The following is a 13,522-nucleotide window of genomic DNA, read 5'->3' on the forward strand; positions in this document are numbered from 1 at the left end:
TTATATAAAATTGTGAAGTCTCCATTTTCACTAAAGCATGAAAAATGCTTTTTATTGCCTCATTTATTACATATTTTCCATGTAGTATACTTAATATACTACACATTATATACACAATGTGCATATTTATTTCACTTTAATTACATTTTGATTCATACTATGTGTAATTTTATACAAACTCTTCTGTACCATCTTATATTAATGGATCCACCTATATCAAGATATGTTTTCCCTAGCTGGAAATTACTTTATACTATATTCTAGAAAGAAGTTTCTCTTCCAAATAATTACAAAAGTAACATTTGTTGTTGGCAACATTTTCACATTTTAAGAGTTTAGACACTTCAAATTTATTAAATTTTATTTAATAAATAATTAAAATTTATTAAATTTCACAATTTAAAAATCAGAAAGCCAAAATTAATACATCAATCAAAACTAGAAGAAATATCTTTCAAAAATCTTTGCCATATGTTTTTATGTCTTCCCTATCCATACAGAATTTATTAAAGTCCCAGTTACCTTGTATCTCAACGGTTCAGACATGCTTTCTTCACATTATACTTTGAGGTCTTTGAAAACAGCACTAAGTACTCCTTACAATACATAATAATTTTTATGTTGCCTCTATATATTTTTACATTTAATAGAATTAAAGCATACCTGTTTACAAAATAATCAGACACATTAGCCATGTAAAAAGAAGTGCACTGAGGTCAAAACATACTCTCAATCAATCACACAATGAATTTTAAAAAAACATGGGTGTCATGAATCCAAGTGTTTTTTCTGTGATCTATTAGAGATATTAACATATTGGGTCTAAAACAGCCAATGGATCAAGTTTTCAACAATAATTTCTTCTGCACCTATTGGTTCTGGGTTGTTTCTCAAATTACAAATATATTATCAGCTTCTTGAAAAATCTACCAAGAATACACAATGTTTCAAGAACAAATGGAAACACTTTATCTCAAATCCCACTTTATCCAGAAGTCCAATACTAGCAGCCCAAGGAATATATTGGTTTAAATACTATAAACGTGATATACAACTGTTTATTATAACTGATGCTATTTAACGAAATAGATTTAACCTAGGAAGGGCCCAATGGCTAAGGCCTGTAATCCTAGCACTCGGGGAGGCCAAGGCAGGAAGATCGCTCAAGATCAGGAGTTTGAAACCAACCTGAGAAAAGCAAGAACTAGTCTATATTAAAAAATAGAAAGAAATTAGCCAGACAATTAAAAATAAAAAATAAAAACAAGCCAGGCATTGTGGTGCATCCCTGTAGTCCCACTTACTCGAGAGTCTGAGGCAAAAGGATTGCTTGAGCCCAGCAGTTTGAGGAGACTCTGAGCTACTTTGACGCCATGGCACTCTAACTCAGGCAACAGAAGACTATGTCTCAAAAAAAAAAACAAAAGACAGGAAAAAGAAAAGATTTAGCCTACACCTCATCAATATATTCTCTCCATACTCCAGAGGATAATGCTAACGCATACACAAAAAAACATTTCCATTCCTCTTCTTCAGATGCATCCTGGTCACTCTATACATGGACTTTGATTCCCTATATTCTTGACTCAACATGGGACAGTGAGCACTTCCTAACAGGATTAACTATACATGGGAAACATGATAGTTTTTTAGGGTTAAATTTCATAGCATTCTTCTATTATTAATCAAATCAAACATATATGGGTAAAAGAATCACTAAATGGACCAAATATATACAAGTAAAGTAATTATAATCTTGAAAGTTTAATAGATAGTTCACTAATATTCGATCTCTTACATTCTGCTCCTTTACATTTACTATGTAATTGTGTATGTGTGGGCATATGTGGACAAGTTGTAAGTATTTATCGGTATGAATTTTTACTTACAGGATACATGTAAAATATCCTTGTAACTTCAGTTGCTTCCTTCTATGATGGTTTTCTCAGGTCCTAAACCACATAGCCTTGTCATGTCATTCAATATGCATCGGAAGGCTAGATTTTCTGTTAAGAATTTGGAAATAGCATTCTGTTGGCATAAAATTTAAAAGTAGAATCTTTATATCTTGCACGTATGTAGAAATGCACATGTTTTAAGGAAAAATACATCTTGTAATATGTTATTTTCTCAATTACATTTTGGGATGATGTTTGTTTCTTGGTCTTTTTTAAATTGCAAATGTGAGCTTTTCTCATTTTCAACGTTTCAAGACTTCAGACAAGTATAAGTAAAACTTGAAGGAAAGCCATTCGGAACACCACTCTAGAAAGATAGACACTGTTACCTGCAAGATCAGGAACTTTCAAGATAATGCCTTTGAGCCACTTCACTTTTTGCACCCATATTTTTATGTGTACAACATGAATTAACCATGTATATAAAGGATAGAGAGAGTCAGATTTGATTTCTCATTTGAGTTTTTTGGTATTAGCCAACTAGAATGGTTTAATCCCAAAGTTACAACATTTTGCATTTTATTCCAAAGCAAAGGTGTACACGGGTCCCCTAATAGGGACTGGGAAAATGGATTTCAATCTGCCCAAAGGCTTAAAAAGACTACCTCCTAGAGCTGAAAGGAATCCGGAAAATGGACCATTTTCTTCTTCCCACCCTCACTCTTCGAAAAGAAATTTGAATGATCCTCTCTTTATCCCCATCTCTCTACTTTTCTGTGGAAGTGTAGCTGTGTGATCAATTTGGGAAGGCAGTCTCTGGAAAAAGGGTATGACGTGTCAAATATTAACTGGTGTTGACCAAGGGACCTTTGAAAAGGTGAACCAATTAACAAATACTTCTCACCTGGTAGAAGCTTGTCCAATTCTATAAACCATTACACAAACAGTGATCTCAATGGCTTCATTCTCAACTGACTTGGTCAAGGTTATGATGAAGAGTGAGGGACATTATGGAATAACTTAATGAATTCCAAATCACTTAAACACTGGTGAATTTCAAACTCTCTGATAATACAGATAGGTGACTTAGCCATTTGCCACATTGCTGGCTTTGTGGTTTCCCCTTTAAATTTTCATTTTTAAACAGCTTTTGATCTGAGATGAGTGTCATAGCTTAGACAGTATTTAAGGTAAGCAATGGTTACAATATCTTGCGAATGATCCTGGTGCCTTGCTTGAATTCCTGGGACTTAATAAGGTGCTATTCCTTTGTGCTTCCTTCCACTCCCTGGCCACATGCAATCTCTTCATGAAAATCAAAATGTGTGTGAATACAACATACTGGAGATTTAGAAGTTCCAGGGCTAGAGCTACCTCTTTGTCACCCAAGTTCTAACTCCAGATGTGGTGCACTGTCTTCATACCTCTGGTCCCCTAGTCTACCATATGGTCAAGTTCAACTATTACTGCACAACAGGCAGTTTAACTCATCATCTGATACAAGGTTTCTCTCTGTCACCTGCATAGCTGAAGTAACCTGAAGAGGTCAGAGATCATCATTTACCTTCATAAGTGACCTGAGACCATTGAGACATGATTTATCCAGTGTCTCCAAACCCTCCTTGGCTGATCTCAAGCAATAACATCCTCAAGGACAGATAGACAGAGGCAAGGACACCAGAAGAGCCAATTTGCCCAGAAAACCCATGGTTCTTGTAATATTTCCTAGACACTTACTGGCAGGTGTCATACGTACACCTGGGTAAGCACAGTTTAGGTGGTGATCATATACTACAGAAGTGTATTAAAATAACTTTCCTTTATATATAAATACATATATAACGAGTATGCATGCACAGATATAAGTATGTGCAAATAGTGGTACATGTATTTATAAACTAGTGTATACATAAGCACAAGGTTTGTTGACAATTAATGCTTAAACACTAGTAAATTTCAGTACTTTTCCATTTGTTTAATAAACAGTAGGAATAATTCTTTTGTCAATTGGGTATTTAATTACTTCGCTCATCCTGCCTTTGGTTCGAATATAACATAAAATAATTGTTAAATATATTCTGTCACAGGAAGCTCACTACTAAGCACAAGATTAAATCATCTTCCACTACTCTAAGAAGTCAAATGCTGACAGAGTGAAGACAGTAGAAGAGGGGCACCAGAATGGTTCTCAGTTTCCCAGTCAATCTCAAGTAATCCTAGAAATTCTTCCCCAAGTTGGGATCAAGCAGCAAAGATTTGAGAAAATTTGGCACCAAAACAATGGCCATCTTGTAAGGCTTACTAGGAATCTTCACGTGCAACTCTTATACAGTGGTGACAAAGAGATCATTTATTAAGTATAAAGAGCACTGCTAGGCTTCAAGGAACTCAGGATTCTCTGGGAGAACAACTGAGAGATAAGAACACCTCACCCTGCTCCTGCAACCTCACCAAGAGAACTGAGACTGGAATAACGCCTTTGCCTTAGGCAGGAAAAAGCAGATCCAAGTCACTGTCTTTGCTGCCTTTTGGCCCAGAGAATCCTTTCTGGCCTTCCTCATATTTTTTGCCTCCTTCATGCCTGCCTCTGCTCCCCCAGCACACAGTATGGCTTCTCTTTGCTTAGCAGGGTGGCCGAAAATGCTTCTCCATTTGTTCTCCTTCCTCAAGGAAAAGTGTTCCTGACTTTTGTTGTATACGAAATCCCCCAGCAAGAAAGTGTGCTGTCCTATCCTCTCGAAAAACCTGTCGTATGCACTGCGATCATGCTACCACAAGTAGCTGAAATTCTATGGTGCAGAACAAGGTGAACTGACCTGTACCATCCTCTGAGAGTGAGAGACAGGAGACCAGGGGCCAGATGTCCTACAATGGGCTCTGCAATGTTTCCTCAACCAAAGCCCCACCCAACAACTACCTGGGCCTAGACTCCATTTTGCCCCTCAATAAATATCTCTGATACCTGTCCATCGCCTTTCTTATACCAGCATTAATCCTATACCCAGAGCTCCTGGAACACCTCAAGAAAAGTCAGAGAGTCCCCCATTCCAGACCAGGGCCTCCTCATCCTCTCAGCTGAACAAAGTCTTCTAAACCAAAAGTTCTCAGGGGAATGAAGCTATAGGGCATACGGTGTTTGAAAACTAATTCCGCACGATGGCAGTAGAGGTCCATATATGATAACAAGTACTGCTCCCTAGGCCCTCTTCTCCCGCCCGTCCTGTCTGAAAAAACGCCATCAAGTCATAGAGGAACCAGGAAATATGGTAGCCTTCCATTTTGCCCAGCTTCAGGAAACTTCATCAGGCTGCTGCACTTTGGCCTTTGGTTTCCATCTGAAACTTAACTGAGCCCTAAAGTTCCAACCAACCTGAGGAAAAGCAAGATCTGGTCTATACTAAAATATAGAAAGAAATTAGGCAGACAATTAAAAATACATAAAAAAATTAGCCTGGCAATGTGGTCCATGCCTGTAGTTCCACCTACTCTGGAGGGTGAGGCAAAAGGATTGCTGGAGCCCAGAAGTTTGAGGAGGCTCAGAGCTAGTTTGACACCATGGCAATCTAGCCAAGGGTAGGAGAGCCAGACTATGTCTCAAATAAAAAAGAAAAGAATAAAAATAGATTTACCCTATACTTCATTAATACATTCCCGATATTCCAGAGCATAAAACAAACGCACACACAAAATAAATATTTCCATTTCTCTTCCTTAGATCCATCCTAGTCACACTATACATGGAGTTTGATGCCCTGAATTCTTGACTCAACATTGGACAGTGGGCACTTCCTAATAGCATTAACTATACATGGGAAACAAGATAGTATTTTAGAGTTAAATTTCGTAGCATTCTTTTACTATTAATCAAATCATAAGAATAACATATATGTGTAAAAGAATCAGTTAATGGGGCAAATACAAAACAATAAAATAATGATAATCTTTAAAGTTTTATAGTTCACTGATGTTCGATCTCTTGCATTCTGCTCTTGTATAATTACTATTTAATTGTGTATGTATGGGCATATATGGACAGGTTGTCCGGATTTAGTGGTATGAATTTTTACTTACAGGATACATTTCAAATATCCTTGTAACATGAGTTGCTCTTTCTATCATGGTTTTCTCAGGTCCTAAACCACATAAGCTTTGTCATGTCATTCAATACACTTCGGAAAGCTGGATTTTCTGTTAAGGAGAATTTGCAAATAGCATTCTGGTAGCAAAAAACTTAAATGTAGAACCTTTATATCTTGCACGTAGGTAGAAATACACATGTTTTAAAGAAAAATACATCTTGTAATATGTTATTTTCTCAATTATATATTCGGAGATGTTTCTTTCTTGGTATTTTTTAAATTTCAAATGTGAAGTTTTCTAATTTTTAACACTTCAAGACTTCAGACAAGTATAAGTAGAACTTTAAGGCAAGCCATTGGAAACACCACTCTAGAAAGTTACACACTGTTAACTATGGGTCGGGAACGTTCTAGATAATTCCTTTGTGCCAATTCACTGTTTTGAATCCCTATTTTTACGTGTACAACTTAAACTAAACACGTACACAAGGGATAGACAGAGTGAGACTTAATTTTTCATTTCAATTTGTTGGTATTGGCAAACGAGAATGGTTTAATCCCAAAGTTACAACATTTTGCATTTCATTCCAAAGCAAAGGTGTACACGGGTACCAATAAGGACTTGGAGAATGGATTTCAATCTTCCCAAAGGCTTGAAAAGACTAACTGCTGTAAGTGAAGAGAATCTGGAAAATCGACCCTCTTCTTCTTCCCACCCTCACTCATGAAAAAGAAATTTCAATAATCCACTTTAGCCCTACCTCTCTACTTTCCTGTGGACTTGTAGCTCTGTGATCATTTTGGAAAGGCAGTCTCTGAACAAAGGGAATGACATGTCAAATGTTAACTGATGTTGACCAACGGACCTTTGAAACAGTGAACCAATTAAGAATACTTCTCACCTGGTAAAAGCCTTTCCAATTCTATAAATCATTACACAAACAGTGATATCAATGGCTTCATTCTCAAGGGACTTGCTCAAGGTTATGATGAAGAGTAAGGGGCATTATGGAAGAACTTAATGAATTGCAATTCACTTCAGTACTGGTGAATATGAGACTCTCTGATAATACAGAGAGGCGACTTACTCATTTGGCACATTTCTGGCTGGGTCGTTTTAGTTTTAACTTTTCATTTTGAAACACCTTTTGATATGACATGAGTGTCATAGTTTGGGAAGTATTTAGCGTTAGCAATAGTTACAGTATCTTCTGAATGGTCCTGGTGTCATGCTTGAATTCATGGGACTTAGTAAGTTGCTATCGCTTTGTGCTTCCATCAACTCCCTTGCAAGATTGAATCTTTCAATGAAAATCAAAATGTGTGTGAATACAACATTTTTGAGCACCACAAGTTCCAGGAATAGGGCTTCCTCTTTGTCACCCAAAGTTCTAACTCCAGATGTGGTGCACTGTCTTCATACATCTAGATTCCCTAGTCTAGCATATGGTCAAGTTAAACCATTAATGCACAGCAACCAGTTTAACTCATCTGATACAAGGTTTCTCTCTGTCACCTGCTTAGCTGAAGTAGCCTGAAGAGGTGAGAGGTCATCGTATACCTTCATAGGTGAATTGAGACCATTGAGACATCATTTGTCCAGTGTCTCCAAACCCTCCTTGGCTGATCTCAACCACTAACATCCTCAATGACAGGTACACCCAGGCAAGGACACCAGAAGGGCCAGTTTCCCCAGAAACACAATGATCTTTGTTATATTTGCTAGACACTTACTGGCAAGAGTTATAACTCCACCTGAGTAAGCCGAGTTCAGGTGGTGATCATATATAACAGAAGAGTACTAGACAATATTCCTTTATATATAAATACATATGACCAGTCTGCATGCACAGAGATAAGCATGTGCAAATACTGGTACATGTATTTATAAATTAGTGTATCCATAAGCACAAGGTTTCTTGACAATTAATGCTTAATAAACACTAGAAAATTTTAATTATTTTTCATTTCTTTAATAAACGGTTGGAATTCATTTTTTGTGAATTGGGTATTTAATTCCTTTACTCATCCTGCCTTTGCTTTCAATACAACAGAAACCAATTGTTAAACATTTTCTGTCACAGGAAGCTCCCATCTAAGCACAAGACTAAATCATCTTCCACTACTCTAAGAAGTCAAATGCTGACAGAGAGAAGACAGTAGAAGAGGGGCACCAGAAGGGTTCTTAGTTTCCCAGCAAATCTCAAGTAATCCTAGATATTCCTTCCCCAAGTTGGGAACAAGAAGCACAGATTTGAGAATATTTGGCACCAAAACAATGGCCATCATGTCAGGCGTACTAGGTATCTTAACCTAGAAATCTTATACAGCGCTTAGAGAGGAGAACAATTGTTAAGTATGAGGAGCACTGCTAGTCTTCAAGGACCTCAGCATCCTCTGGGAGAACAACTGAGAGATAAGCACCCCTCACCCTCCTCCTCGAACCTCACCAAGAGAACTGAGACTGGAATAGAGTCTTTGTCTTAGGTAGGAGAAAGCAGATGCAAGTCACTCTCTTTACTGCCTTTGGACCCAGAAAGTCCCTTCTGGCCTTCCTCATATTGTTTGCCTCCTTTGTGCCTGCCTCTGCTGCACCAATACATGGTATGGCTTTTCTTGCTTACTAGGGTGGCCACCAATGCTTCTTCCTTGTTCCCCCTACTCAAGGTAATGGGGTCCAGACTTTTGTTGTGTACAAAATCCTCCAGAAAATACATGTGCTGTTCTATCACCTCCAAATAACCTGTCTTGTGCACTGTGATGCTGCTACCACAAGACCGAATTCTATCGCTCCAGAACAAGGTCAACTGGCCCGCACCATACTCTGAGGTACTTGGACAGGTGAGGAGGGGCCACAGGTCCTGCCCTGGGCTCTGGGAGGTGTCCTCAACCAAATCCCCACCCAACATCAACTTCCTATACTTGTACTCCATTGTTCCCCTCAATAACAATCGCAGATACCTGGACATCGCCTTTGTTATACCAGCATTACTCCTGTACCCAGAGCTCCCAGAATTACTCAAGAGAAGCCAGAGAGGCCAAGTCCCAGGCCAGGGCCTACTCACCCTCTGAAGTGAACAAACCATTCTAAACCGAAAGTCCTGACAGGAATGAAGCAATATGGCATACAGTGTTTGAAAACTATTTCCGCACGATGGCAGTAGAGCTCCAAATCTAATAACAAGTGCTTCGCCCTAGGCCCTCTTCCCCTGCCCCTTCTGTCTGGAAAAAAAGCCATCAAGTCATACAAGTGCCAGGAAATATGGTTGCTTTCCATTTTGCCCAGCTTCAGGAAATCTGATCAGGCTGCTGCACTTTTGCACTTGGTTTCCATCTAAAACTTAACTGACCCCTAATTCCACCACTATTCACAGGCCTATTCTTTATTTAAAAATTAAATTTCCAAAAGGCCTTGCCTTACCATTTTTGTTCTTGTTCATTCAGCATTACATTTCCAGCATTTACCCAGGTTGTCAAGTTGTCTGCTTCTGGGGTGCAAGTCTCAAGAATCTAGGACTAAACACAAAAAGAAAATGCTGAAAACTCAAGGCTTGGAGGACATCACTAAATACCAATCCACATGTCCTTGCCTGGCTCATTCATCTCCGAGGTTCCCAATGAATTCCCTATTTTCTGCATAAAGACCTAGGCTATAAGTGTTGAATTGTTGATAGCCATGGCTAGAGTCTTAAGAGAAGCACTCAGAGGGGTTCTCATCACTATACATGTCATACAGTGCGCTACATGGCAGGATATACAATTCCAATCAGAGGATACTCAAGAGTTATTTCTTGTTATTTCATTTACCTTTAAAAGACAAGTATTTTCTCATGTCATAAAAGTACCTTCGATTACGTCGTATGACTACTGGGTGTTTGGTGGGTTGGTTGGAGAGAGGGTTTGTATTATCATTTATCTCTTAAGAAATAAGCCTCAAAACCATTTTTTCATTTGTAACTAGGACAGAATGTTTGCCAAGTCTTTGGAAATAACCACACACTGCCAAAGAGTAAAGCACTGTCATAAAAACTATTAACACCACTGATAACATTTTGGATTACATCCTTCCACTCCTTTCAATCCACACAAAATGTTATATTTGTGTCCATACACAACAATGGATTTATATTAAATTTAATATATAAAATTATAAATATTAAAATTGGATATTTGTACATTATAGTTTGCCTAAGAAACTGTCACGCCTGAATTTGGGCAATTTGACTGTATTATACAAAATTTTTAAGTGTTCATTTTCCCTAAATCATGAAAAATGCTTTTTAATTCCCCATTTATTATATATTTTGATCTAGTATATTTAATATACAATACATTGTACATACCTGTATGTGCACATTTATTTCACTTTAATTACATTTTGACCCATACTGGCTGTACTTTTAAACAAAGTCTTCTGTACCACCTTATGTAAATTGCATGCTCCCATGTCAAAATATATTTTCCCTAGTTGGAAATTTCTCTCTACTATATTCTAGAAAGGAGTTTCTCTTCAAAGAAATCACAAAAGTAACACTTGCTGTTGTAAACCTTTTAACATTTTAAGAATTTTAATTCCTAAAATTTATTAAATTTTATTAAATATATAATTAAAATTTATTGAATTTCACAATTTAAAAAACAATAAAGCCAAAAATTAAAATCTCGAAGAAATAACTAGAAGAAATAACTTGTAAAATTCTTTGCAATATATAAAATATATCAAATCTAGAAGAAATAACTTGTAAAATTCTTTGCAATATATAAATTCTTCTTTCTTTTTTTTCGTTCAAGACAGAGTCTTGCTTTCTTCCCCAGGCTAGAGTGAGTGCCATGGCGTCACCTACCTCACAGCAACCTAAAACTTCTGGGCTGAAGGGATCCTACTGCCTCAGCTTCCCAAGTAGCTGGGACTACAAGCATGCACCACCATGCCGGGCTAATTTATTCTACATATATTATTTGGCCAATTAATTTATTTGTATTTGTATTAGAAACGGGATCTCGCTCTTGCTCAGGCTGGTTTCCAACTCCTCACCTGGAGATATCCACCCGCCTCGGCCTCCCAGAGTGCTAGGATTACAGGCGTGAGCCACCATGCCCGGCCTATATATTCGTATTATCTTCCCTATCTGTACATATTTTTAACATAAAGTCCCAGTTACCTTTTACCTCAAGTGTTCAGACATGCGTTCGTCACATTATACTTTGAGGTCTCTGAAAAAATCATTAACTACTCCTTAGAATATGCAATATTTTTGATGTTGCCTTTATATATATTTTTACATTTCTTAGAATTAAAGTATACCTGTTTACAAAATAACCAGACACATTAGCCATGTATAAACAAGTACACTGAGTTCACAAGTTATACTCAATCAAGCAACAAGGGTTTTAAAAAATCATGGGCGACTTCAATCCACCTCTTTTCTGTGATCAACTAGAGATATAAATATATTAGGTCTCAAACAGCCAACAGATCAAGTTTTCACAAGTAATTTCTTCCAAACCTATTTGTTCTTGGCTGTTTCTCAAATTACAAACATATTATCAGCTTCTTGAAAAATCTATCAAGAATACACAATGTATCAAAAAAATGGAAACATTTTATCTCAAATTCCACTTTCCCCAAGAGTCCAATATTAACAGCTTAATGAATATATTGGTTAAAATACGATAAAAGTGATATAAAACTGTTCAGAATAACTAATGATATTTAGCTAAATATATTTAGTCTAGGAAGGGTGAGGTGGCTCAGGACTGTAATTCTAGCACTCTGGGAGGCCAAGGCAGGAGTACAAACCAACCTGCGCAATAGCAACAGCAAGAAGCCCTCTCTACTAAAAAACTAGAAACAAATTGGCAAGACAAACTAAAAATATGTAGGAAAAAAGGTTATCCGGGCATGGTGGTACATGCCTATAGTCTCAGCTACCCAGGAGGCTGAGGCAAAAGGACTGCTTGAGTCCAGCAATTTGAGGTTGCTGTGAGCTAAGCTGAAGCCATGGCACTCTAGCCTGGGAAACAAAGTGAGAGTCTAATGAGAAAAAAGGAAAAAAAAATAGATTAACCTACGTCTAATCAACATATTCTCGATATTCCAGAGTACAACGCTAACGCACACACAGAGTAAACATTTCCATTTCTTTTCTTCAGATCCATCGTGGTCAAACTATACATGGACTTTGATGCCCTGAATTCTTGACTCAATATTGTACACTGGGCACTTCCTAAGAGGATTAACTAAACATGGGTAATATCATAGTTTTGTATGATTTAATTTCATAGCATTCTTCTAATCTTAAGCAAATCATAAGAATAACATATATCTGGAAAAGAATCACTAAATGGAGCCAATATATAGAATTAATGTAATGATAATCTTGAGAAGTTTAATAGATAGTTCACTGATGTTTGATCCCTTGCATTCTGCTCTTTTATATTTACTATTTATTGTCTATGTGTGGGCATATGTGGACAGGTTGTCAGGATTTAGCGATATGAATGTTTACTTACAGAATACATGTAAAATATCCTTTAAACTTGACTTGCTTCATTCTATCATAGTTTTCTCAGGTCCTAAGCAACATAAACCTTGTCATGTCATTCAATATGCTTCAGAAAGCTTGATTTTATGTTAAGGAGAACTGGAAATACCATTCTAGTAGCATAAAAATTAAAAGTACAATCTTTATATCTTGCATGTATGTAGAAATACACATGTTTTAAAGAAAAATACATCTTGTAATGTGTTATTTTCTCAATTATATATTGGGAGAATGTTTGTTTCTTGATCTTTTTAAAATTTCAAATGTAAGCTTTTCTCATTTTTAACATTTCAAGACTTCAGACAAGTATTAGTAAAACTTGAAGGCAAGCCATTGGAAACATCACTCTAGAAATTTACACACTATTAATTGCAATGTCCGGAAATTTCCAGATAATTGCTTTGTGCCTATTCACTCTTTTGAATTCATATTTTTATGTTTAAAACATGAATTAACTATGTATGTAAGAAATACAGACAGATTTTATTTTTCATTTGTATTTTTTGATACTGGCCAACTACAATGGTTTAATCCCAAAGGTAGAACATTTTGCATTTTCTTCCCTAAATCAAGGATGTAGACAGTTCCCTTAATAAAGACTTACAGAATCGATTTCAACCTTTCCAAACACTTAAAAAGATTACCTACCATAGCTGAATGGAATATGGAAAATGGACCCTTTTCTTCTTCCCAACTGCACACTTGAAAAACAAATTTCAATGATACTCTTTAGCCCCAGCTCTCAATTTTTCTGTGGACGTGTAGCTGTGTGATCACTTTGGAAAGGCATTCTCTGGACAAAGGGTATGACATGTCAAATTCTAACTGATGTAGACCAACGGACCTTTGAAACAGGGAACCAATTAACAATACTTCTCGACTGGTAGGAGCCTGTCCAATTCTACAAATCATTACACAAACAGTTATCTCAATGGCTTCATTCTCAAGTGAATTCCTCAAGGTTATGATGAAGAGTCAGAGGCATTATTGAAGAACTTAC

General features: G+C 36.9%; 1 long non-coding RNA gene across 14 annotated transcripts in view; it reads right to left on the reverse strand.

Annotated features, from left to right (window-relative positions):
* LOC105871432 (uncharacterized) overlaps positions 1 to 13,522 on the reverse strand; it is a 175,555-nt gene that overhangs the window by 73,534 nt on the left and 88,499 nt on the right. For all 14 annotated transcript variants that reach the window (XR_012915978.1, XR_012915980.1, XR_012915982.1 and 11 more), the window contains one exon: positions 9,399 to 9,493. This is a non-coding gene — a long non-coding RNA (uncharacterized LOC105871432). The remainder of the gene's footprint in view (positions 1 to 9,398; positions 9,494 to 13,522) is intronic.

The sequence above is a fragment of the Microcebus murinus genome, chromosome X (assembly GCF_040939455.1).
Source record: "Microcebus murinus isolate Inina chromosome X, M.murinus_Inina_mat1.0, whole genome shotgun sequence".
NCBI lineage: Eukaryota > Metazoa > Chordata > Mammalia > Primates > Cheirogaleidae > Microcebus > Microcebus murinus.